The following is a 27,751-nucleotide window of genomic DNA, read 5'->3' on the forward strand; positions in this document are numbered from 1 at the left end:
TCAGGAAAATGTAATTTTTCTTTAATATTTGAATGCTCTGGATTTCATGGCTAGACGTTGGCGCAAACAAAAACTAAAGGCTGCCTGTGTCTTTCAACATGTCTGGGCTTTCTTAAAGACTATGGCGGTGAATTATTCTAAGTACCGAACATATCCAAACAAATCGAGAAAACGTGCTGGTCGAGCATTTAAAATTGAACGTTCCTGCATAAAGAGCTTTCAGCTACTGATTTGTATGTTTCATTACCATTTGGCGTGTTACACTCTTTATTAAGCAAATTAACAGCATAAAATTTTGTGAAAAAACTTTGACATATTGGCTTAATAGAAACAACAAAGATCAAAATATATGTACATAGGCACGTGCGAATGATTCATTACAAAACGGTTATATATTTGTACGTTTCTGAGTTTAAGTGTTAAAGTGAGGAAGAGAAGAAAAAATAGAGAAAAATTAGAGAGAGAGAGAGAAAGAGAGAGAGAGAGAGAGAGAGAGAGAGAGAGAGAGAGAGAAAGAAAGAAAGAAAGAGAGAGAGAGAGAGAAAGAAAGAAAGAAAGAGAGAGAGAGAGAAAGAGAAAGAAAGAAAGAGAGAGAGAAAGAAAGAAAGAAAGAAAGAGAGAGAGAGAGAGAGAGAGAGAGAGAGAGAGAGAGAGAGAGCACGTGAAGAAGAAGAAGAAGAAGAAGAAGAAGAAGAAGAAGAAGAAGAAGAAGAAGAAGAAGAAGAAGAAGAAGAAGAAGAAGAAGAAGAAGAAGAAGAAGAGAGTTTAAAAGGAAGACAGATGTGCTTCTTTTCCAATTTCAATGTTTTGAGCAATCCAATTTGCTACGTTTATAGCAATCAACATTATATATATGTAATCTTTGCCCACAAATGTCGAAAAGGTTTGACAACGGCAGTAAATCAATACATAATAGAGGTGAAAACAGTTTGGTTTTTATCAACAACATTGTTTTGTTTAAATCGTTAAATTCCTCGCTTAGCTTCTAACATAAACCAAAGGAAACGATAAAATTGGTCGAAATTGTGTCACCACGGCTATAAATGTTGTGAAAACACATTTCTAGAAAGAAAACGATCGAAAGGGAGTTTTATGTATCGGATTACAAAATTAAACAAGGATGTCAAAACATTGACAGCGGCGGAAACGTTTTCCTCATAATATTTACACTCTGCCGCCCGCATACAACTATAACCAGCTCTTATAAATGTGTCACTATGATGATGGAATCCTTTTAAAACGTTCAACATTTTTGTTTAATGATCTTTTAAACACAGCGTAGCATATTTGAAAGTGGCACCTCCGTTTATTATATTCTTTTTACGATCGAACAACACAGAAAACAAACAAGGCATCGAAGCTCCGAAGGTCACAAAAATAAAAAGGCGGTGCCTGTACTTTACAAAGGATCTTTCGGTGCACAATGATTGGCTAATACCACACCCTCACCCTCACATAGAATAAGATGATTTATTAAAGGGTCTAAATCGACATATACCTGTTTGCATCAGGCCTGATAACCCAAATTGTTATCGGCTCATTGTCGAAATGGAAACACTGTCAAACCGACGCAAATTTTTGCCCTTTACAACAATGTTTTAAAAAAACTCGAGCTTTTTGTATAGCGCAATATCCACTTAATGTGCTTTACACGGAGTCACTGACCAACATCAACATTTAACATGTAGAACGAGACATGACGCCTGTTAGGTGATATTACAATTTTTTTCCGACAGAGACAACACTGTAACGGCCAGGTACTCATTTTACACCTGAGTACGGTGAGAGAATGTGCGTAAAGAGCCTTTTCAAAAGACCCAACCATGCGCCAAACTCGAACTCATGACATTCGGATCCGAAAGCAAGTGTCACACCACTAGACCACATAGCCGCACAACAAACCAACACTTGCCATCGGGGTTATCAGATCTGCTATTATCTACACGTCAGTCTAAATACTCATAAATAATTTGTTATGTTAATCATCGTTCTTAGTTATACAATAGTGATACTAATTTTTTAAACCTTAAAAGCTGTCACGCACTGACTATATTATAACCAATAAACACACTTTTTTCGTGCAGTGAAATGAGCTGTTTTGACGTTGACTCAAGACAGTGCTTTCGAGAAGGGCAATTAAATATTTGGCTAGAAAACTTTTCCTTCAAATACCAATCGATATAAATGACGATCTTAGCAAAAACTCTCAAATCTGGGACTTCGCGAGGTCCCAGGAGAGTTGTTTTTCTTTCTTTCCTTTTTTTTCCAAGATGAGGGTCATTAAAATATTTGGAGGACGAGTTTTTTGGGTTTTAAAAAAAACACATCATTTTAAATACGAGTTTTGTTTTTTTCCAGAGTACAGCAGTTAAGTGTTAAACATTCAAATAACTTTTTGACGACCAATGACTCTCAATACGTTATCAGCAATTCTTAAATCAACAAGGAAATTAGTCACACCCTGCTGTTATTATTGATTTTTCATGCATGCGTATTGATTCATTTCAAGTTTTAAAAACCCGGATAAATCACGATGGACGTAAATGAGCTTGAGTCGACATGACGTCTTTCTTAATCAGTGATTTTTATTCTTCTTACAGTCGTAAAGCCATTTTGTCGCATTTCTCAGTCAAGTTGATTGGGTGACACAGCATCACGATGTCAAACAAAGTGTAGTGAGTACGTGCATGGGTGGCGACGTGTTAAAAACCTCCTGTCTTAAGTTGTGATTTGAAAGAGGCAATTTACACTTATCTTCTCAAAGCAGGTATCAATGAATAACTGGATATAGTCATGGACGGGTAATGGGAATACTGGAAGAATACCTTACATCCGACTTTTACAGTAAGCATGTAAATCTACGTGACCAGCCAAGGGGGAGAATGAAGTATTGCAAAATGCTTTGAGTATTGTAACTCAAGGAGACTGTTTTGTGTGTGTGTGTGTATATATATATATATATATATATATATATATATATATATAAATATATATATATATATACATATTATGTCAATGTCCATTTTAGTTTTATCATGCAGGTACGATTAGCATGGAGAAATTGTGCTTTAATTCCTTTTGCTTTATCTCGCACTGTTTCATGTACACACCTTTTCAGATCTAAATCTCTAATGATGATATGATATCTCATATATCTTTCATTCATTTATAGAAAAAAAAACCAGATATCATCAGGTTTTATCTAAATCTCTAATGATAACTCACTTATCTTTCATTCATTTACATACAAAACAGAGATTATCATCAGGTTTTATCTATGCAAATTATTTTTGTTTATGTATTACTAGTCAGCTTTTTATAATAAAAACAAAGATAGTTAATATATGGCATGAGTCATTAGGCGGCTATATGGTCTTGTGGTATGACACTAGCTTTCGGATCGGAAGGTCATGGGTTTGAGCCTCGCTCGGCGCATAGTTGAGTCCTTGGAAAAGGCTCTTTACTCACATTCCCTCATTATACTCGGGTATAAAATGAGTACCTGGCCGCTACAACGTTATCTCTGTCCGAAATTAAATGTAATATCGCCTAACAGGCGTCATGTTACGTCTTACATGTTAAATGTTGCTGTTAGCTAAGGACCCCTTGTTAAGCGCTTTGAGCACGTTAGCGGATACTGCGCTATATAATTTAAAAAAGCTCAAGCTCCAGTCTAGAACCAGCTGTCAATCCAATTTACCAGCATGTGTTTACACGTCTTATTCTAACTGTGTGTGGAATTTTACACTGAAACATTGTTCAACGTAGTAAAGCTTTTAATGACATAACTAGCGCCGAGTAGTTCGTCTAGTGGTCTTGTATTGCATATTTAACGTAGCTATAAATTTGTCATTGGTGATAACATGTACGCATGATTCTCTTACTGATGGAGAAATAGCCTGGGACCAAAATTGTTATCGATTTATTTAAAGCGGAATTGCGTCTGAGTGGCTTAAATGCTGTTAATTGAATTTTTGGCCCAAAAATTAGACTTCGATTCAATTTATTTGTTTTCATTCTGAGAAAGAATATAAAAGGTAAAACACTTATTTTTTAAAAAAATGTTTCCGTCAAGAAAGGTTATATGTGATCAACGGTCCCAAAGCGGTATTGTGTCAGTATAAGCAATGTCATAAGAGTTTAATGTATAGGCATCAATATGAAACCTTAGTTTAACTTCTATTCCTTATGGTGAAGTAAAAATACAATTTCATACATTGCAAAAAAAAAATCTCTTAGTTCGTATTTCCTATTATTTTGATTCTAATTTCACTTTTTAGGAGTCCGAGTCATCCCGACATAATACCGTTTCGAGACGATTGTTCACATATTCACTTTTCGACAACCCGGTTCACGCCGAGACATACTGTATTGAGACGATAGGACACATTTCATATAATCGTTATCGAGATACTAAGTGCAGGCTTGACTTTTCAGCAAGAGAGCAGTAACAATGGTGCGACTGGGACTTAAATAAAATGTGTCTGTAGCGTGACAAATAATCTTAACTATGTTTCGCTAACAACTGGTGAATCGACCGAACGCGGTACTAACGTTGAGTACTCATTACCCAGATTTAGCCATCCAATTAATGTTGGATACAATGAGGTCAGATGAGAATTTTCAATGCAAAATGTATTAAACCAGATTGGTCGGGGAGCTGTAATTTTAGAGAGAGAGAGAGAGAGAGAGAGAGAGAGAGAGAGAGAGAGAGAGAGAGAGAGAGGGGGGGGGGGGGGAGTAAATTCATATCATTGCAACGATGAATAAAAGTAATGGAAAAATCTGTTGGAAATATGTGCCACATCGTCCCTATACCGTGATATGTCGGGGTTGTTTGTGCGGCTTTGTGGTCTTGGGTTATGACACTCGTCATTATACCGATAGGGTTCGCGTCCAGCTCTGAGCAGAACAAAGTGAGTCAGTGGAAAGCGCTCTTTATTCACATTCTGCCATTGTACTCAGGTGTAAAACGAGCACTTGGCTGTTAACAGCATTGTCTCTATCGATAATAAACATTGGAATATCGCATAACAAGCGTCATGCCATGTCTTGTCTTACATGTTATTATTGCTGTTTTGCTATGATGGACACCTTGTGAAGCGATTTGAGTATGTTTAGTGGATGTTGCTCAATATAAATACATTAGTTTGTTTTTAAAATTTTTGTTTCAGCTTAAGTATATAACATACAAGAACATAAATGTATTATTTGGAACAATATGTATGAGCGACAAAAACTAAAAGCTAAAATTTTTGACTGGTTTTTACTTTACGACAATAAATGATAATGCTGATTAATGCTGAAATCTTCTATAGCGCTATAACTCCGAGATATAAGACTCTAAGCGCTTTCAGAATCTAATTCACTCCAAAGATAATTCCAATACGAAGCAGCTGGTTACATAATATGATACCGGTCGTTATTGAAAGGAAATTGTCATTGTCTATACATACGTACTCTGAACAAAACACGTAATTAATATTTTGGCCAGAAAACTGCCATTCAAATATCGATCGAATAAAACGACCCTCAACTTGTCAACAATTCTCAAACCTGGGATTTTATGAGAGCACCGCAGTATAGTTTATATCATGTGCAATAGCTGTAATTAAAACCAAAAAAAAAGCATCCTCATTATTAACCGCTCATGGTCTTTGGTTGAACATGTCAGATTACCTTTAACATAATTTCAACACAAATCTAAACATCGGAAAAGTAATAACATAACGTTCGAAAAATAAATATACAAAACATTCCCACAGATAACGCACGTACACACTTACACACATACACATACACCCACCCACCCACACAAACACACACACACACCCTCAAACAAATACACAAACCCGAGCGCGCACACAGAGGGAGAGAAAAAAAGAAGAGAGAGAGAGAGAGAGAGAGAGAGAGAGAGAGAGAGAGAGAGAGAGAGAGAGAGCAACTCCCAACCACCCTCCCCCCAATAACAAACACTAAAAGAAAAAAAAATAAAGCAAAGTAGTGAAAATAAACAGAATCAATATTAATTTTTATTTAATGAATTTTATATATATATATATATATATATATATATATATATATATATATATATATATATATATTATATATATATATATATATAAAGGATAACCGAGTGAATTAATTAGATGAACCTTATTTTCAAGTCATCATTGAAAAAAGAATCAAAAGACATGTATAAGCATAATCATGGACGATATGGGGAACAAATATCATTTGACGGATATGATACGCGGAGAATTTCCGCTGGATTAATGAAATGATATAATGAAAACCTAATTCATGTACCTTAATAGCACTGACTGGCTAATCATTTTGCTTACAACGTTTCAAAAGAAATTATTTTCAAATTAAATTGATTTCTACCTTCAAGTACCAGCGTAAGGTGTGATTAAAATACATGTGCACTTTTAGAACAGACAAAACGCCTGGATTAATTTTAACCAGAATTTTTATATTGCTCTATATATCGATGAACAAAGCATAAATCAAAATTCTTAAATCTGAGACTTATGTTTTGATACGTTTTGACAAGTTGGATGCCACCTTCATTCATTGATATGTGAAGCATGGAATTCCAGCAAAAGATGGAGTTAAAAGCTTTTAGATGGTGTAAGCACGGTAGTTTAGTTGACAGATAACTGCAGCATTCCATTAGGCGCTTACACCTGTATATTGAGACGAGCTGATTTGTCTTGGAGATATTGCTATCATGAGGGAAATCATGGCACGTTTGTTAAAAACAAAGTTCTCTTTATCGACATGATCTGAACAAAAGTGATCTTAGGCTAATACAGACACAGTCTGGATGTTGAGATTGTTATCAGTCATACATAAATAATGATCTAATCAGACATCAGGTTGTGTAGGCTTTTAAAGATGCTTAATTGGCCTTGTTTACTTTATTCTATGATTTGTATTATAAAGCTGGATAAAGGTCGGTCTTATTGAACGGGATTTTAGATTTATGTGTCTGGTTCAAACCCGCTGTGGGCGGTGCCAAGTTGAATCATTCGAGAAGGCTTTTGCTCCCATTCTATCAGGTGCAACCCCCCCCCCCCCCAAAAAAAAAAAAAAAAAAAAAAAAAACAAAAACAAACAAAAAAACAACAAAAAAACCCAGTGTTATCTCTTCCTGAAAGAATATTGTAACAGTACCTTAAGGCATCACGTCTTGTGTTGCTGTTGGTTGGGAACCCCATACAATGTACTTGAGTATTTTAGCGGATATATACTGCATGCGTTTGGAGATAAACATATAATGAAAAAGCAATTTTGACAGTCTAGTCTAGACCAATACCGTCGAGTCATTTCTGGTCTGATATGGCCAGACAATATTATTAGCAATCGAGATTTCTAAGACCATTGCAGTGATAGAATAAAACATGGACAATTCTTTGCCACATTCTCCAAAGAGACCATAACATACCGGCCCAGACAGCAATGAAGGAATACTTCAATGCCGGGAAGAAATACCGCGGACGAACACATCAACGTCTCTACCAACAGAATTGAGCTTTTATAATTGAGCTTTATATAGCGCAATATCCACTAAATGTGCTCAAAGCGCTTTACAAGGGGTCCCTGGTCAACAGCAACATTTAACATGTAGGACGGGACATGCCGCCTGTTAGGCGATATTACAATTTTTCGGACAAAGACAGCGCTGTTAATGGCCAGGTACTCATTTTACACCTGAGTACGGTGAGAGAATGTGAGTAAAGAGCCTTTTACAAGGACTCAACTATGCGCCGAGCGCGAGGCGCGAACCCAGGACCTTCCGATTCTAAAGCGAGTGTCATACCACTAGACCACATAGCCGCAGAAACTAAATGCCGACCTGAAAACATACTATGGTCTGCTCCAATCAGCGCCAGGAGAATTTATACAAACAAAGGGCCACAAACAAATTTCCATCAACACTGAAAACTGAACATGATCTACTCGTTCTCAAAACGTTGGAACCAGATAGGGACACGTGGAAAAATATTAAAAAGGGATCCAACAAGCAGAGGACATACTAATAACCCCACAATTCACGACAAGCGTCCTTGAGACTGCGTAGCCAAGATCATCAATAAATGAAATTCTTTGTATCTATCCTCACGGGGACAATTTTGTTTTGGGTCAATCTTGAGAAATGACCATGATCACACAAAAGTGCAGAGTGAGTAATTGGAGCTAAGTTTCTAGATCAAGGGACAAAACGAGATACCGAGCCTTTAAAAGTTCCATGCCTTATCCACTCGGTCATCCCTCCCCCCTACACTGGTGTCACATGTGTTGCATGGAAAGTCGTCCAAGAAGTCTGGGTTGAACTCCTATGTAGGCATTCCGGAAGAAGAAAAGGAACCGGAACACCAAACAACAAAGACATGATTAACAGATCAGACGGCTGCTTTGGGGCTGTAAGTAAGACACGACAGAAAGATTTTAATTAGAACTGTGACTCTCTCTCTCTCTCTCTCTCTCTCTCTCTCTCTCTCTCCCTTTCTCTCTCTCTCTCTCTCTCTCTCTCTCGCTCTCTTTCAATTTCTCTGTCTCTCTTTCTCTCTGTGTCTATTATCGACGTTTCTAACTTATATGCACAGCTTCCTGTCCGCTACAGAATAGACTACAAAATCGCTTTATTAGTTTTCAAATGCCTCAAAAATTTAGCCCCTCTTTATCTTTCTGAACTTATAAACCTTAAGCCTCGAATCAGAAGCCTTCGATCATCACGCGACACCAACCACTTTATCATCTATACCAAAAAGAAAGTTAAAATCTTTTGCTGGTCGCTCTTTCCAATATTATGGCCCCAAACACGGGAATGCCCTACCCCAACCCATTAGAGGATAGCGAGAATATCTCTAACTTCAAATCTGCTTTAAAAGCCCACTTTTTCAATTTTCATTTTACACCATGACGATTGTAATGTTTGTATACCATTATTTAAGCAATTTGTATTTTGTTTCAATATTTCATTTTGACTACACGCTCAACAAGTGTCTTCTTCTTCTTCTTCTTCTTATTACTATTATTATTATTATTATCATTATTATTATCATTATTATCATTATTATTATCATTATTATCATTATTATTATTATCATTATTATCATTATTATTATCATTATTATCATCATTATTATCATCATTATTATCATCATTATTATTATTATTATTATTATTATTATTATTATTATTATTATTATTATTATTATTATTATTTCCTTTCAGTATTTGGCACGCCTTAAATAGTGTGCGAGAAAAAAAACCCTGAAAACTGTTGACGTTGTTTTAATACGAAGAAGAAATGAGAAACCGCCAAGCAACAAGAACAATACCTTAAGTTAATATTTGCTAAGTTTGATTAATAAGCTATGATTTGTTAAAAAATCATGCTGATTATACCCAAGTGGTATAAAAATTAAGATATCGAAATTTACCCCGTCTCGTGAAACCCAAATGGCCTATTAGGAATGTTTTCCTTTTAACAATGTAACATAAAACAGTGTTACATGATTTTCAATGCGATGCAGAAAAAATATTTGATGTATTTCTAAAGATGAAATGGCCTTCAATGGGTCCTGGATTGAATAACATGCACTACATCATAATATGAGAAAATGTTGTCAAATAGTGTATAAGAGTAGTACGTTTTACACAAAAGCAGAGCTAAAAAAGTCTTATCAAATTTTATGGAATTGAATAGTTATCATAGGAACAACCAATTCGATCTGAGGGTAAATAAGATACGAGCAGTAAAATGGGGGATCGACAGACCCCAACATTTGAGAACTACGTTAACATTTTGATATTGCAGATTTGGGGTGTATATTATATTAAACTAATTGTCAAAAAATAATTTCTCGTTAATTCGTTTTGAAATTTTGTGCACTTAATATTCAATAAATTGGTTTGATTATAGTGAAATTTCAGATTTGCACCAGTAATGATCGGGCGGTTACAGGTTTCTAAACATTTCCATTTTTTTTTCTCGCACCTGACGAATTCATATTTTGTTGAAATAAATGTAATGATTTTGTAATTACAATGAATTCAATCACAATACTAATTCTATTCATGCCTCTAAAGACATCAAACGTTCAATAATCGTCACAATTAAATGTCGATAGTCATTTTACTTAAATCCATCAAACGAGTAATCTTCCTTATGACTTAAGGGCAGTGAGCAAACTTGATATTTTTTTAAAATACAGAAGTCGCTAGACAAGCATCATAGTTGTCCTATCCATTGCGCATTAACAGTTACGACATATAAAAAATAATTACCTAACTCTTAAAATATATATGATTCATCCATTGCTTTATATCTATTAGATGAATTATTTTAACAAACTTGTGAGAGGATGTTAATGCACGATAACATACTGAGTTTAATAAATCCATAGCCATGAACGCATACCTCAAAGTAAGATTTTTTAGATATCTTATAACCAATAAGTTATAAAAGGCCTTCTTTTGCAATTATGCAAGCAATTTAAAGTGCTCAATCTAGAAAATGCTTCTTCATCATCAAAACATATCAGAAGCCCTGCCCACTTGGAATTCCCAATATTTAGTCGTAAGTTTCCCCGTCATTTTTCTCGGCAAGATACCGATAGCACTAAATTATATAAACGAAACATTGCTATCGCTAAAATGGTTTAATTTATTTTTCAAAAGAAGAAAGCCCATGTTTTTCACTTGAAAGAAGGAAACGTTTCTCTTGACTTGAAATCAACTTTTAAATTTGAATTGAATTTTTTAAAAATTGGAAATCCCTGAAACGTCACAGAGCCTAGGCAACATACAGCTGTCCATCAAGTTTCTGTTCTATTACAAATCGGTTTATTTTTGTTTTGTTTTATTTTATTTTATACTATTTTTTTGCTTTGGATTGCTGATATTAATTTGTTTTCGGAATTGTGGATTAGCAATGGATTTAAGAAGTTACAGTTATTACATGTTGAATCCTGAATTATTCGTTGTAAAAGTGTGGCAGATTAGGGAGCAGATACTGGTGTCAGTTTGAAATCTAGAAAAGTTGTGTATAAAACAGAGCCAGACAAAGCGGATAGAAGAGTAAAAGAAAATATCACCCCCACCCCTCCCTCAAAAGAAAAAAAATCAACCTGCTCCCTAAATTGTCACTTTGATATTTTCAAAATAAAAAAATAGAGCTATTCATGTCTTCGTTCTCGTCCTTTCGTGTTCGATGTTTGCGTGTTTTGATGCAAAGCAAGGGTCACAGAATAACCAAGAAACAAATGAAATATAACTGCAATCTGAGTAAATAAACGATACCTGACTGTATGGCTCATTTCTTGAAAACAGAAGCTGAGATAGACTGGAATGTTTATCAGAACAATACATAAGATAATGTCCTATCATATGATATCTTATTTCAATCACCGTAATAATTCATCGACAAGCTCTCGCAATTTATAAACACTTTTTCGTCAAACGCCATTCACATTTGGTCATATCGCAGTCATCTCTTTCTATTGCTTGACTGATATAAAAAGAACACGTTTAACACATTCAAACTCTGTATTAAAATTTCCCTTTTCCAGCCGGTTGTTAAAATCAAATCCGCTTTAAAAAAGTAAGGCGCATCAATATCCTTTGACCTATAAAGGCCCTCAAGGCAAACAGATAAGCTGCAGGTAATTCGCCAAGACCTCATGATACTTTGCTTTGGTACTTCAGATCTGTCCCCGATAAAGTGATGTGTTTTGCTTTTGAACAGCGAATATTATAATCACACTGTATAAAGCTATGTATGATCAAAGCAATGTTGTCTGCAGCCACAAATCTTGCAAATTATGCGCGCACGCACACACACACACACACACACAAGACTATATATATATATTATATATATATATATATATATATATATATATATATATATATATATAGTCTTGATTTTATTCTCTGACCTCCACCCTGTACATCAATCAGTGATTGGTTAGCTGGTTCTGTTAGATCTGGCGGAGAGTACTTTGCGAAAGACTAGTGTCCTATACAAAGGTAGCAAGGAATTGCTATTGTCCGTTTCAAGCTATAGAAACCGGGAAAAACTCCGGTTCCATGGGCCTAATGGTTCTGAATGACTACTTTTTTAATTGCTACTTTCGTCTTCTCTTGTCATGAATCATATTTTTTAAATGGGTCAATACCTATTTGCACATGTTTTCAGGATTGACTCGCAGTCAATTATAGGCTTGTTTTAACGTTATATAATGAACATTATTTTGCATAAGTTTAAGAGTATTTTGATAACAATAGTTGTCAGAATTGTATATAAGGGTAAACGTCGATGATGACAAAATAAATTATGTTTAAAAAATGGAATCGTAATCATGATTTTTAATAAGTCTTCAACTTAAATTTACAAAATGTGCCTTATGGACAATATGGAAATAAAATCAGCCATTCAAAAATAGTCCAAACTCCCATTTTCATTCTCATAAAGAAGATAATAAATTTATATCTGTAGGTGGCAAGTTTGATGGTTTTCCTTTGTTTTTGTTATAACATGTGATGTGACAAAAATATGAAACCGACGTCAGACTCAATCTATTTATGAACCCAGAAAAATGCCCACCTAGACCAAAATGGGTCGTCCTTGTAACATCAGAGGTAGTCTGTGTTTGTTAGATTAACTATTAACTAATATGCATTGGCAGCGCACGATGCCAAACAAATGACTAAACGCATCCCTTTATTACAGGAAATAGAATTGTATTATGAATTGTATTATTTCCTGATATTTATCCCGTTTCGTCCCCTACTATTTATTTCCTGTATGAGATCCCCTGAGTGCATGACAAACACACAGGCCCAGTTGGTGACTATTTCTCACAATATTTTGACACGCTGATAAAGGAAATGAATCGCAAAGCCTGACGACAAAATATTTTTTTCTCTCTATATATTATCATTATTAAAATTGTGAGGATCTGTGGGTTGTTTAATCCGAGTGGTAGGCAAGCACTTAAGGTGGTTGTGGGTCTTCTGTTCACGGTCAACGGTTGATTTCAGGGCCAAAATGTATTTTATTTTAAATTTTCGAGTCGAAATAAAACAATTTAAATGTTTATTAGACTAGTTTTAATAAAATATACGATAACTGGCGTAATTTTCAAAAGTGTATGCACTTGATATAAGAACTGAAGGCTCATACTATAAGATAATAGTAAAAAAGGCATCAATGTCAATAGCTTGACAGGAATATCAACAAGAGGTCACAGAGGAACCACCAATTGTTTTTTTTTGTCGGTCAATATGGTGACCAGTTATCATAGACTCCTATGAAGCACACCCATGAGCAAGTAACGTCACATACGTGTCCGTTGGATAAATGGCTATGCCGGCTCCAATAAACTGGTTGTGGAAGGGAACATAACCACGACCCTTGACCTTTAACCATCGACACAACAATGTTTCGACAGACCTAAAACTTTTTATTGGTTGTATGCGATTTAGCAAAATACTCACCAGTTCTACTCACCAGATCAGTAATACCGATACACAAAACAAACGTTTAAAGCCTGATCGAGACAGCGATAAATAGATAGAGGCGCGAAACTTCTGAAGTGGTAATAGGGTAACAGAAGATACGTATCTCTGTCAGGTCTTGTGTCAGGACAGTAAAAATCCTCTTGCTCATAATGTTTATATGTAATACAACTGAAATTAGGCACGGGTGGTCGCAGCTTTCAATAGTTAGTTGGGTGATTTCTTCTCGTGTAGTTCTCTCAGACCATAAACTTTGTGTTTATTTGTACGATTGATACAGCGGATAGAAATAGTGTGTATTTTTTAACACATACCATCATATCTTATATGCTATGTTTACCGACATAACACTGAACACTCACATACGGAAGTAGCCCCTAAGTTCTATGTCTCCATATTTTCATTTTAGTCTCCGGCCTGGTCGAGGGAATCTTGTGGGAATTAATCATCCATCGGTCGGTCCTAAAACAGTAACGTAAAAAGCATGACGTGACGTGACGTGAACTCCATTCGTTCTATTGTTTGTAAATAACCAGCGATGTCTGTCCGAGCGGATCGAAGGTGTGTAATACATCTATGGTTTTAACTGGTCAAAAGTATACTAGTTCAGTTAAAACTTTGAGTGACTTGCAACCATTGGTAGACATACTATAATGAATGGTATAATTAGAAATGTAAGTATAAACGTCATCAAATTAGTTAAATGCTTTAGAGAATCTATTGTTCGTTTTGACCTGTGTATGAATTCGATGAAAACTTGGAGATGCTGCTCCGATTACAAGAAAACGACGTCATGAATTGTTTTTTTTTTTAGAGGAACAATAGTTTTTCATTCGTTAGTTAGATTATCAACACCAAACAATAAAAATAAAAATTAAGAAATTAAGGAGCAGGTACCGGTATAAGATAAAGATCTATCTGAACAAGTGTGTATGAAAGGTGCTAAACAAAGCAAGAAAGAAAAGTACACGAAAAAAAACATCCCAAAAAATCAGTCGAGGTCGACTGATTTTTTGTGATTTTTTTTTCTTGCACTTTTCTTTCTTGTTTTGTCTGGCACCTTTCATACACACATTGTTCAGATCTTTACCTTACAAAAAGAAAAACTCGGGAAAAATCCAGTCACCCTTAGTTCAAAATTTACACAGCTTTACACTTGTACCCATTGAACAAAATATTACACCATAAGTGAAACACGTGAACTTTAAAAATGTGGGGAAAAAAAAGACAAAATTTCATACTCATAATCTTCACCAATTCCAGTGTTGTATTAACGTTTTTTGAATCATTTAAATCAAAACATCGTTAAAAGTCTTCATACTCCACATGTAATAATATACGTATTATTGATGGCCTACATCCTGCCAGGGTGGGGGTAACCGATATCTCAGTTGTTAGAACACTTGTTTTACACGCAAAGGGACCGAAATTGATCTAGAGGATATCAACAATTTTTCGACCCTCCTGTCCACTAGTAATTGGGTAGTTAGATCTGTTAGAGCTGGTGGAAAGTATTTTATGGTAGACTACCGTTCTTATTCAAATAGTAGCAAGCAATTGATATTGTCCATTTCATTCTATAGAAACCGGGATAAACTCCGGTTTCATGGCCCTTAGGACTCTAAAGGACTACAACCTGCCTGGAAATAATGACTATATGACAAGGAATATTGAGCCTCAGAAAATATCATTATGTTCATATGAAAATCCTTAACATGATTTAATAGGTTTGATTATGAGTTTTATTTATTTTGTTATTTGACAAAATGAGTATTTCAAATCGATTTCACACTCGGCTAACTTCTGAAATAGAAATTGTGTTGTGTTGTTTTCAACATTCTTTGTATCGCAAACATTGATTTTAGAGGTTGCCAAGAAAGCTTTTTGTTACTTACCCTTTTGTTAAGGGTATTAATTGGATGACATTTTCTAAAGAAAAGATCCATAAAACAACTGATAGTTTCACAGATGCTGACTCAATTCAAACTTAGAAACGCTAACGTTAGGAACGTTAACACCGTTGTGTCTGTCGGAAATAAATTAATATCGCCTAATAGGCGTCACGTCTCGTCCAACATGTTAAATATTGCTGTTGGTCAGGAAGACTGTGTAATGCGCTTTGAGTACGTTTAACGGATATTGCTCTATATACAAGCTCTTTTTTTACATTTACTTATTCTGACGCTGATGATGATAGTATAACGTGTAAAAGGAGGCGAAGAAGGGAAATAACAATTGAATCAATATTGACACTTTCTTTGCAACATGATTCTCTGAGGCAGAAACATATATTTTACAAAGTCTTTGAATTTGTGCACACAAAAAGTCTTTCGATGAACATCTTGTGATACTTGAATTGATTTGATTAATACCCATAGACAAGTTCCAAAAAATGTTGAAATTGTTGAATGATATCAAGGATTACTTTATTGGGTAAAAGCGTTTATCACTGATTATGCCCCTTAGTTGTGTTCACCGTAGTCAATACAATTATGAAGAGAAAGTGCATGTTTTGAAAGACTAATAAAATCTTTGAATGAATAAAACCCACAAATCTTACAACTCCTCAAGACATTAAGCCACAACGCTGAGAAATCAGCCCCTTTTCATGTAGATCGTTGGAATTATTATTTGGTCACAAACCAAGGGAGTTAATTTGGTATAGAATGCGTTCACCCAATAGGTGGCGTAAAAGGATATTTTATAACTCGCCTTCTTCACTGGATGGGAAAAATATTCGTACTTTTAACCTGGAATCTATAAAGCATTATACTGTCCATTGATCCGTGTCACCTGTTTTAGTTTTACGATATTTTAACGAACGTTATAAAGTGGTTTTTAGATCAATTAAACACCATCATCCAAAGCAGCGCAATATATTGGTTTTAAGCCAGTTTACTGCCGTACATGTATTCATGTATTCATGACATGTATTCAAACTTTGGCCAGAAAACTGGTCCTTCAAATATCAATCGATTCAATGACCCTCATACTGGCAACAACTCTCCAACCTGAGACTTTGCAATGTCTCAGGTTTGAGAGTTTTTAGCAAAATGAGTCCATTACGCTGATCGATATTTGGAGGGCGAGTTTTCTGACCAACTTTTTAAATCCATGCCTTTCCGTAGTACGGAAGTTGAATAGTTAATCTACTTCATTTTTCGCCTTTTGTGTTACGTCAGTTTTATTCGCTGATAAAGGGTTATCTTCAATGGTTTATTCTGTTTAGAACTTTTTAAAAATTGGTTCAAAACCATACGGTTCTTGGAGCCGGATTGAACTTTCGTAACATTTAACAGACAATTACTGTATTTTCGCCTTCCTCTAAATAGCACTACCTCTCTTTTACAAACAACTTTCAGATCTACAAAGCCAAGTTTCCAGGCACTGTTGGCGAAAACACTTGATAGAATAAAATGACATAACGTATTTATGGTATTTATGGCAAACAAATATATGATTCGCATGCGCAGGACAAATTTTAGTTTAATTGCACCATCATATTACTTGCGACACTATTGTATTTTCCTTCTCTTTGCTTTGATAGAACAATACATTTTACGGTTGAGAATAACTGACGCAGTACAATTTGGGAGAAAAATATGAACCCCACCCCTCCCTACCACCACCAACCCCCCCCCCCCCCCCCCCAACAACAAAAAAAAAAACAACAAAACAAAAACAAAAAAAACAACAACAAAACAACAAAAACAAAACAAAAAACAAACAAACAAAACATTTAAAAAGTTCTAACAGAATAAACCATTGAAGCTTACCCTTATCAGCGAATAAAATTGACGTAACACAAAAGGCGATAATTGAATAAAGAAAATAAAAACAAAATCAGAATTATGAAGAAGCAGCGCGTAGGAAAGATTTACAACCGATCAAATTTAATGTTACACGATCATTGTTCAAGTCTGATTTGTTTATTCATTGTGTACTACAACACAAACAGTAAAAAGAGATAATTCATAATATTAACCGCGTCGCAGTTGTAGCATCATCGGCAGTGGTGAGACAAAGTAGTTCTAATGGTCAAAGGATAGACACTTGTCTTCATTACTTCTCTAAATACTTATTTTTTCATATATACATTTTAAAACTGTACCATGCATAAATGCACCAATTGCACCCATTAATGATTGCTTTGTGATACAAATTTCTCTCTACTCACATAGATAAAAACATGTATCAATACTTTCCTTAGAATTTAATTAACTGCTTCCTGCTTATAATTTCGGGATATTTTGTTTCTAAAATCAACAAAGAATCATTAGGTATTGTTCTCACTAAGGAACCTTGTTTAATTTAAAACAAACGTTACATAGCTCCATTTACGAAGGTTCTAAATGGTTTATTGTGTCAGAGGCTACATTTTGCTTGTTTGAAAAAAAGCTATAGAATGCATCCAGTAATATTGATTGCCTCTTTATAGTTTCTCTGCGAACCAAATAGAATGCTCTATTATAAAAATGAAAAATTAAGTAAAGAGTGCTTATACATATTATTCTATTTTCAGTCCAGTTTAGGCTTCAAACGTTTATATATATATATATATATATATATATATATATATATATATATATATATATATATATATATATATATATATATATATATATATATATATATAAATATATATATTATGATTCGATTCTATAGCTTTCGGCTCTGTCTTGTTTTTAGCTTATTTTTTAAATTTGATACTCTTCTTTAATCTCTATAGCAGTTTGTATTAACTGAATCTTCAAAAGATATAAGGGAGCTTAAAGTATGTGTAAATCCATATAACTTTAGATATTATATTCTTACGAATTAGTTTTTCAGACCATACAAATGATTAAACTTTGCCCGAGTTAAAAACTAAGCAAAATTTCATCCCAGTATAGTGCCTGTTATTGTGTTAGGCTTCATTTTAGATTCAACGAATTATAATTGTATTGTGTGGTTCGGCTATTATTTCTATTGTATTATAAGTTTTATTCGCATCAGAAAATAATGATTATTTCAAACCCATTAGTATTATTAGTTTCATTAAGTTTTTAATTCATTCAGAAGAAGGATTTGTATTGTTAATATAATGAATTTGTGTCACAAAAACCCCTGTCAAGGAAAATATAAATTCTAAATTATAACATAATCAGTGTAAACTACGACTACGAACACCTTTTTGAGTTTTATAACTTATTCGAAACCATTTAACTGTTCCTTAGTGTAAAAGTATTATCATTATTATCATTATTATTACTATTATTATTACTATTATCATCATTATTATTACTATTATTACTATTATTATTATTATTATTATTATTATTATTATTATTATTATTATTATTATTATTATTATTATTATTATTATTATTATCATTATTAATATTATTACTATTATTACTATCATTACTATTATCATTACTATTATCATTATTATTATCATTATCATTATTATTATTATCATTATCATTATTATTATTATTATTATCATTATTATTATTATTATTATTATCATTATTATTATTATTATTATTATCATTGTTATTGTTATTATTATCATTATTATTGTTATTATTATCATTATTATTATTATCATTATCATTATTATCATTATCATTATTATTATCATCATTATCATTATCATTATCATTATCATTATTATTATTATTATTATTATTATTATTAATGTTATTATTAAATTATCGTTATCGTTATCATTATCATCTTTTTATCGAAGTCAGAACTGTCAAAGTCACCATTATTTATAATCTTAACTATTATCAGTAACATCATCATCTTCCTCATTATCATCTTATCCATTTGATATTTTCATAATCATGTTATTATTGAATTGTTTTCTGCATCATGCATTAATTTCCCTTGAAATTCACTTATGCCTTTTAAAAAAAATCCATGACTTTTTTTTTAGTTTCCTAAGACAGAATATGGAAATAGAACTTTTAAATATTTTTTTTTTTTTTTGGTTTTCAGTTTGCTACAGTAATGAATTTAATAGGCAATGGGGTTGAATATAAAAAAATGAACATACAAATGAAAGTACAGAAGAAAAAGAAATCTAAAACCTAACTAATCAAGTAGGAATTGTGCTTACAAATCTTGATTTCCTCAAGACATAATTACGTAGTAGTCTAGAACTTAGTGAAAATATTCAAATTACTCTTTTATTCATTCATAATTGAAATTAAGATCAAGCTCTTTTCGGTAAAAAAAAAAAGTGCATACTCGAATGCCTAAAACAATTTATTTCAGACAAATTAAATAACTAACGATTAGTAACTACTTACCTATTCAAATATCTATTGTATTCGATCCAATTCAATTCCTATGCAAGTTGAATTACGAATAAAAGTCTGACTGCAGGGCACTTTATTGGCCGCTTTATCTCTAGTCAGCTTCATTTAACAGCCATTCGCAATAATGCTTGCATATTACTCGACATGCCCGCTCGGCAACATCTTCCACCCGCTCATTCAAGCGAGTTCTTTTCGCTAGCGTGCAACTGTGGTGAGCATTTCATGAGCTGCACAACATCTAACAAGTAACAGGTGATAAATCTATCAGCAATACTGCCCCTACAAATTCGATTGTCTTTTACAATGTTCTATATCGGGATATTGTAGATCGGTGAAAGAGAAATATTACGAGACAAAAAAAGCGGGCACATAAGCGTATAGTTTGATTTTTAGTTATGAATAATGCATTTGTTTTGTTATAATTTTTCTTTAATTAAAAGAATTAAGAAAACTTCTTTTCCGCCATTCTCAAGAGAACAGCGCAAGTTGCCGACTTAAAAAAATTATACGATATGACAATTTAACAACGTATAGAGGGAACGGACTTGACGTCTCTTACCTCTTTGTTATTGTTTTTAGCCATGCATTTTATGAGTAGTTCTTACTAAATTATATCATTCAGACTATATTTATATGATAGTTATGTGTGTTTGCTGGCTGATATGTTTAGAATTTTAACTTAACGCATGTCATCAATTAGAAAATATTTAGTATTTCATCACTGATGGTTTATCCAACGCAATTAAACAAACATATTCCAATGGGTATGTTTAAAGGTTTTAATTGCTTAATAAAGCAAAGAAGTAGGCTTGCTGAAAAAGATTTGTTTTAACATTCGTGATAATATTTTGGAAAAAAAGTAAATATCCTACTTTAGGTAGCCCCTGAGTTCAAATTGCAAAGTGACATTTTCCTTGAAAAGTTGTTTATTTAAACAAAAGTTGCAGAGAAAATGTTTTTCAATAAAAAAAAATAATTGAATTTTAATTCTCACCGCGGTCGGTACTCATTTAGTAAGCTATTCAATCAATTTTCAAAATATGTAATGGCAGCAAAAGTAACAAAAACAACCAAAAAAAACCCCCAAAAAACTAAATTTATTTAAGTTTACAATGCACTTTTGTATACCAAAAGACCTTTTTTCCCATTTTAGTCATGCAGGAAACGTTTACCGTTTATACATATATATATATATATATATATATATATAGTATGAAGTTGACGTCACTCAGGTCTTTGTTATTGCTTTTTGCCATCCGCGTTTATGAGTAATTCTCACTAAACAATAATATCCACACTATAGATCGTATGCGCTTGGCTAAGAAACTCACAACATTGCCATCCGGAAGTTTAACGGACCAACACACAAAACTCTGTGTAACCATGAATTTTTATAGTCTGGATAATACAGTAAAGTGAAAATTACTCATAAACGTGGATGGCAAAAAAAAACAACAACAAAAAACAAACAAAAAAAAAAAACACAATAAAAAACACCCGAGTGACGTTAACTTCAGTTTTGTGTGTTGTCCGTTATACTTCCGGATGACAATGTTGTGAGCTTCTTAGCTCATTTTCTCTTAGCCAAGTGCATAATATCTATATAATAATGAATCCAACATGTCATTGGAAACGGGTAACCACAAAATGATTACATCACTGGAATAATCCCTCTCCTTGGTATCGTATTTTGTCGCTTCCGCGTGATTTGAAGGAAATGTGACAGGTTCACAACCAAAATCTGATTTTGATGAAATCTAAATAAATTCTCTTTGAAAAAGTATAAATATTTACATTTGTTATTAGCTTCCGACTTTGAGCTATTGTTACCTTTATCATCATCATCATCATCATCATCATCATCATCATCATCATCATCATCATCATCATCATCATCGTCCTCATCATAGTCGTCGCCGTCACCATCACAATCATCATGTCTATTATCATTACTTATCGTAGATCAAAAGGTAGAAACTGCAATAGCTTCGTATACAATGCAGTTTACACAACATCTTCTATATATACAAGTAAAGCATTGTATTAAAAGCTACACCCAAAGCTGAATATCTACTAAAATAACATTTCTAAATTACAGTTTTGTATAGTATAGATGGCATAATATTATAGCAACTCATCCAAATTAAATTACGTATCAGCCACTTTCAATAACCTGCGTGTACTGTGAAAGACTGTGCAAAATTAATGTTTACGGGAGTTGTAAACGCGCTCTTCCTCTCGCGCAATCATATCAGCGCCAACCACCATCTTCTCTGCTTTTATTACTAACATTATCCATTCATGGGCAATAAATACCATTCACTATAAAACAGTGATAATTGATATGCTATTCTTGACTGATATTGTGATTTATATTGACTAAAGAGTCAAAAGACCGGATCTACAAGGTATTTCCTCAAAGGCTCTAGAAACAATCAAGACTCCTTTTGTTGCCAAAATAATCATTGTTAATTTCACCAACTAAAATATTATGCGAGTTGCTAATAGTTTAAAAAGTAATAAACTCTGATCAAAAATCAATAGTCGAGATCTTGTTTTGTTGGCTTGATGGTAGCTTGGTCATACAATAAAAATTCTTTAACCTAATTTGATAAATAGCGAATTCAGCATGCTCAAAGCTGGACAAGTCCTTATGGCGGAATGGTATATTATTACAGAATGATAAATGAAAGATGAGCGTAGTAATACCGCCATGTGTGGAAATAATTTAACACGAATGTCTTCATCCATGTTGAATTTCTTTTAGTACTGAGTTATTATATATATATATATATATATATATTAAGCTATAAATATTTAAATATCAGTGGTAATTTGTTATTGACATCACAAGGATCATTCAGTCAATATTATTTTATTGTTAATTTTAAGTTTGCGCGAAGGTTACATAACGATGTAAACTATTTTATTTGGTTTGTTGATTAATTGAAATGTAATAGAAACCATCATAAGCTGTAAACAATTTAACTAATTTAGCTGCTGACACCAAAAGGAGAAAAAGGAGAAAGGAGAAGAAGAAACCTGTTTTTTTTTAAATTCGCGTTTACAGGTTAACGAGAAGGAGAAATCAGCCCCGTAAAGTTAATAATACTAAATGATGAAAGGAATAATTAGGTCATTTGATTCAAGTACACGCTCCAGTCCAAGACAGACAGCCTTGAAACATTTGTTTCTGGCGACGACATGTACAGATAGAACTGCTAAATATTCACCTTTTAAGTGAGAGAGAGAGAGAGAGTATTGTTCAATAAGTATTGCTAGAATAAATAGTACAAGTCTTTTAAATAAATTTCACGTCCGATGGCGATCAATGGCGACTTTGAATTCAATAGAAATTCTTTTGCTTCGCTGTCCATTGAAAAAAAAGTTTAAAAATTAATCGCATTAATTACATCAAGTTTTTTATGACGTAGGATTATTTCTGAATGAACAATTAGAACAATCGATAACGAAGTGTCAACATAACAAATATACAATAGTATTATGTTTCAAAATTCTAAGCCCTATTGTCAAGGCATTAACAGTTTTCCTCGATTGTTAGATCTATTTGCTAGAATGAATTAAAACCGATTCAAATGTACCAAGCATTTGTTCTGATAAAATAAAAGAGCCTTTTGTATCTTAGGGACTTGAGTTAAATTGTGCAGAATTAGATTGCTGTGTTCTTCCTTACAGTAAATGATAGTATCAAGGAGTTTCGTTGTCTACGCAATATAAGAATAAGCAGAACTATGTGTGACGTCAAAAGAACTTCATAGATATAGGTTCATCCTCTCTATAACTAATTGAGCATTATATAAACTATTTTTGGACGGGGAAGGTTCATCCAATCGCTGTATTCAAAAACTAATTTTGGCAAAGCCATTGAGTCGAAATCCTTAAATTTCTGAGCGCTAACTCGCGGGTCTAAATCAATTTTTATGCGGTGTATGAAGATGCTGAGGTTAGACGAAATCAATACGCAAGCTGCATATCGTGCGCTCCTTATGGAATATCTCCAGCAAATGAGATGCCAAAGATATGTAGACACCTGTCGCCTGATCTCAAAAAGCTACAAAATGCAGCAATAGGTTATGTATATATCTACTCATAGTGAAATATGTCTTCATGTACTCATAATAATCCAAATAATTTCATCACTTGCTTAATTGCCCTCAGAGTAAAACTTAAGATGTATTGGTTTCATGAACCTCGATTTCATCCGGAATTTTTGTAACTTGGAAGAGATGATAACGATTGGTAGGAAATCTCAAAAACAATTCCGCCAATTTTCGTATTGAACATGTATATTTGAACCATAAGACATGGGGGGGGGGTGCATACTCTTTTTTTTGGTTATGTAACATTGCTGCCACTTAAAAGATAAGGGGTAAGCTCAAATAAGTATACTCAAAGCGCTCTACCAGGCCAATATGCAACACTTAATAAGTATGAAGAGACATGTCCCTTGAGAGACGCTTTTACAAGTCCCTTTCAACTAAAATAGTGTTGTGACCATTTAGGTACTACTTTTGCACTAAGTATGGTCAGAAAATGTGAGAAAGAGGTTTTTCCAATGACTGAACTTTGCTTCGTTCAAAACAAAATCAACGCAAACATAATTATTGCTCGCTTGTTTTAAGGGTTTTACGGCACTTGCAACATATTTATGTTATATCAGGGCCAATAAACAGGAAGAAAATGGGATAGCACAATTAAAATACCCAAGAAAAAGTACGATATAGGGTAACTGGGAACAAGTAGGGATCAGATGTATATTCCAAGAACATACCAACGATGTACTTAGTTTGAGATCATCTATAACTATAAGTCTCATCCGGAGACACGAACAATATCCAACTAAGAAGAATACACTCAAATGCTTACATTATGCATTCAAAATAACAAATACAATAATGCATAACAGAGAGATGATTTACAAGGAAACAAAATGTCATCTCCAAAAACAATATGCATTTGACTGTTCCCCTCCCAGCCAAGGACTCTGGCCAGGGCCAGGACAAACCCTAAGTAATCTCATTCCAAGACAAAGAAAGCAAATTAGAAAACAAATATTAGGGGATAGAAGACATAGTAAGTGACGCCCTGCCTACTATGGGAGGCCCGGAACCCCACCCAGCACATAATAATATAATCAAGTAGTTGCATAGCACTAGACAAGTCTTCATGCTTCAAGAAACTTTCCTCATACGAGTAGCTTGTACTTTCTTGAGCAATTCCACCCACCATCTCTCTCTCTCTCTCTCTCTCTCTCTCTCTCTCTCTCTCTCTCTCTCTCTCTCTCTCCCTCTCTCTCTCCCTCACACGCACACACGCACACACACATACACACACACACACATATCTTATCCAAAAAATTCCCTATGGCGACATAATACATTATCTCTGTGATAACTATGGAATTTTTCAGACAATTTCATTGAATATATTCTGAGAAACTTTTGACACAGTATCCCATACCCTTAGAAAAATGAAATATTGAGAAAATAGCAAAATAGCTTTCGGTTTTTTACCCTTTTCTTACTTCCTGTACCATTTTCGACTGTGTTTTTCGTGCCTTTATAGTCTACTTTAAGAATTTGGACTTCAATTACATTATTTCTAAGATAATAAAATATCATTTTCCACCAAAATCTCAAAATCAATTTTTCGAAGGATTTTCGTAATAATTAGACCCAAACCTCCCCTTAAGTTTAAACAATTAAAATATGAACTTTCCCATTATTGGTTTGGTATATATGTGAGAAAGTTATGAAGACTTAGATCACTTTTGAGTTTGATGTTTTCATTTATAATAAATCCGTAACATAACAATGTTTTGTCTCCAAGTATTATTCATGTATAGCAGCGTAAGGCAAAACAACTAGAAAAAGGCAATTGCTTGTCCGTATAGAGCTTTCCTTGAAAATTTTAATCGCCCTTTCTGTTCCCACTTATTTTCAAGAGTGCCGTGTAACTCAATCTATAGTGCACCCGATTGACATGCAAACAAAAGTGCTTGGATTCCATGTTTCGTCGTGTTTCTTTTTCTTCTTTTATATCCAAGCCCCGTCACCCATGCAGCAGCGTTGTATGGAAAACAGGATTTAATATTATTAGATTAGATGAGCAGATGAGCAGAAAACACATTATGCATAAGATGATCGTCCTCGATTCAGACGGTTACAAACTCTTGTGACTGCTCACTTAACTATAAAATTCTGAAATGACTCTTGCTATATTTTGTCTAATTATTCAAAAGCAAAACATATTTTCAAATTATTATTATTATTATTATTATTATTATTATTATTGCTCATACTCTATTATTTTTAAAAAATATGAAAAAAAGAATTAGACCTAAGTTAGTTATATATTGTTTATTTTTATCCATTATAACATGTAATGTGGAAAATATAAGACGTCCAATTCAATTTTTGAGAATTATAATTATATTATTATTGTCGATTTTTTAAAGCTATGCTCTTATCAATAATATAATGATAAACTTCAACCAAATTCGTTATGACATGGATCTTTGAACGATGTGATCAATTCATTTAAGACCGGTTTTACATTTGTAAAGGGAATTCGATATACAATTTTTGGACCTTTAATTACTTTTCGGACAGAACGTTAACTCCAGACTATAACCATGACAACAACACGTGCTGCTATCTTTTCAATGAATCATCCGAAGATGAGACTCATTTCTCGTGATAATTTTGAGTCTGACATTTCCTTTCTAGATGTCATGCAATAAACTGTAGTCAATTCACTTTATATGACAAAAACATCGTATAAAAATAATATATCCAGTTTTATGTTACCAATGTCTATTGCATCAGAATCACCATTACATTTGTGTATACGGCAATGCGTTTTTTTATTTTATTTTTTATTATTTATTTATCAATACTGGGATATTATTGCAACTTAATACTTGTCAAAAATTATTCATTACATAAACAAACATGGAACATTGGAATTTTTTTTTTTTTATTCTACTAAGCTTTTCGAAGGATCCAATAAGAACTTTTATACATGTTATCAAGAAATATATACATAAAATTCCTTTTGCTCATCTCCAATGGGAACTTTGCCGTTTGGGTTTAATCAAAGGGAAGGCTATAATAACTCAGGCGTCAGCCGCAGTGCAACAGCACAAACTGAGCTAGAACGTGTTGATAATGCAACGTTGGAAGAACATGGTAGTTCGACTCATGGATAACTCGACTTACAAGACAGCGGACCATTATTGGTCATAGGTTAAGACATAGTTATTATCTGGCCACACCCTCATCAAGCAATATGATTTCTGTCGCCACTTAGAGCAAAAAGTGAGATCTTCGACCTTTGTGGGTTGAAAGTATAGCCGATATGTTCTATAAACATTAAAATATATACTGCCAGAATTGTCAGAACAAATGCTCAATTGTACTTCTCAACAAATCTTGTGATTAGTTTTTTAGTTTGCAGTCGGAATTTATTTAGTTCTTTATTTTCTTTTTAAATACATTTTCTCATTTACCTACAAAAAGGACTAGACGTCTAGGTATCTCCAACCAAATTATCCGTAAATGCTTCTGACTTTTTAATAGTTGAGTGGAACGTGTTTATTTAAATACAATTTGAGTATCCACTAATCGCAGTTCATACCCGGTGCATTTACTGTAATTAGCAGAAGCACTGCAATTACTATATTATTAAAACTTCGGAAAAATGAAGTAAATATCTGATACCTGAATGAATTTGGCTTATGAGACGTGTTTGTGCACACAGCCGTTTACTGCTTTCACTTTAGTTCGACAGGTAAACTTTGCCGGACGCTAGTTCATAACAGATGGTGAGTCACGGCCTGTGCCGAAAGGGCGACTGAGCAATTTTTCCTATTTTGATGATTTTTT

The 27,751-nt window shown here is 33.6% G+C and overlaps 1 protein-coding gene across 2 annotated transcripts in view; it reads right to left on the minus strand.

The window, feature by feature from the left end:
• LOC144965421 (arg8-vasotocin receptor-like) overlaps window positions 1-27,751 on the minus strand; it is a 151,644-nt gene that overhangs the window by 31,495 nt on the left and 92,398 nt on the right. Inside the window, exon 1 of one of the 2 annotated variants that reach the window (XM_078900759.1) lies at window positions 19,836-20,035. The exons of the other annotated variant lie outside the window; for it this stretch is intronic. The gene's annotated coding sequence lies outside the window, so the exon portion shown is untranslated. Of the gene's footprint in view, window positions 1-19,835; window positions 20,036-27,751 lie in introns of those variants that run through there. 2 annotated transcript variants of the gene reach the window in all.

The sequence above is a fragment of the Berghia stephanieae genome, chromosome 2 (assembly GCF_034508935.2).
Source record: "Berghia stephanieae isolate SIO BIC M18660-M18661 chromosome 2, UCSD_Bste_1.3, whole genome shotgun sequence".
In the NCBI taxonomy this organism is placed as follows: domain Eukaryota; kingdom Metazoa; phylum Mollusca; class Gastropoda; order Nudibranchia; family Aeolidiidae; genus Berghia; species Berghia stephanieae.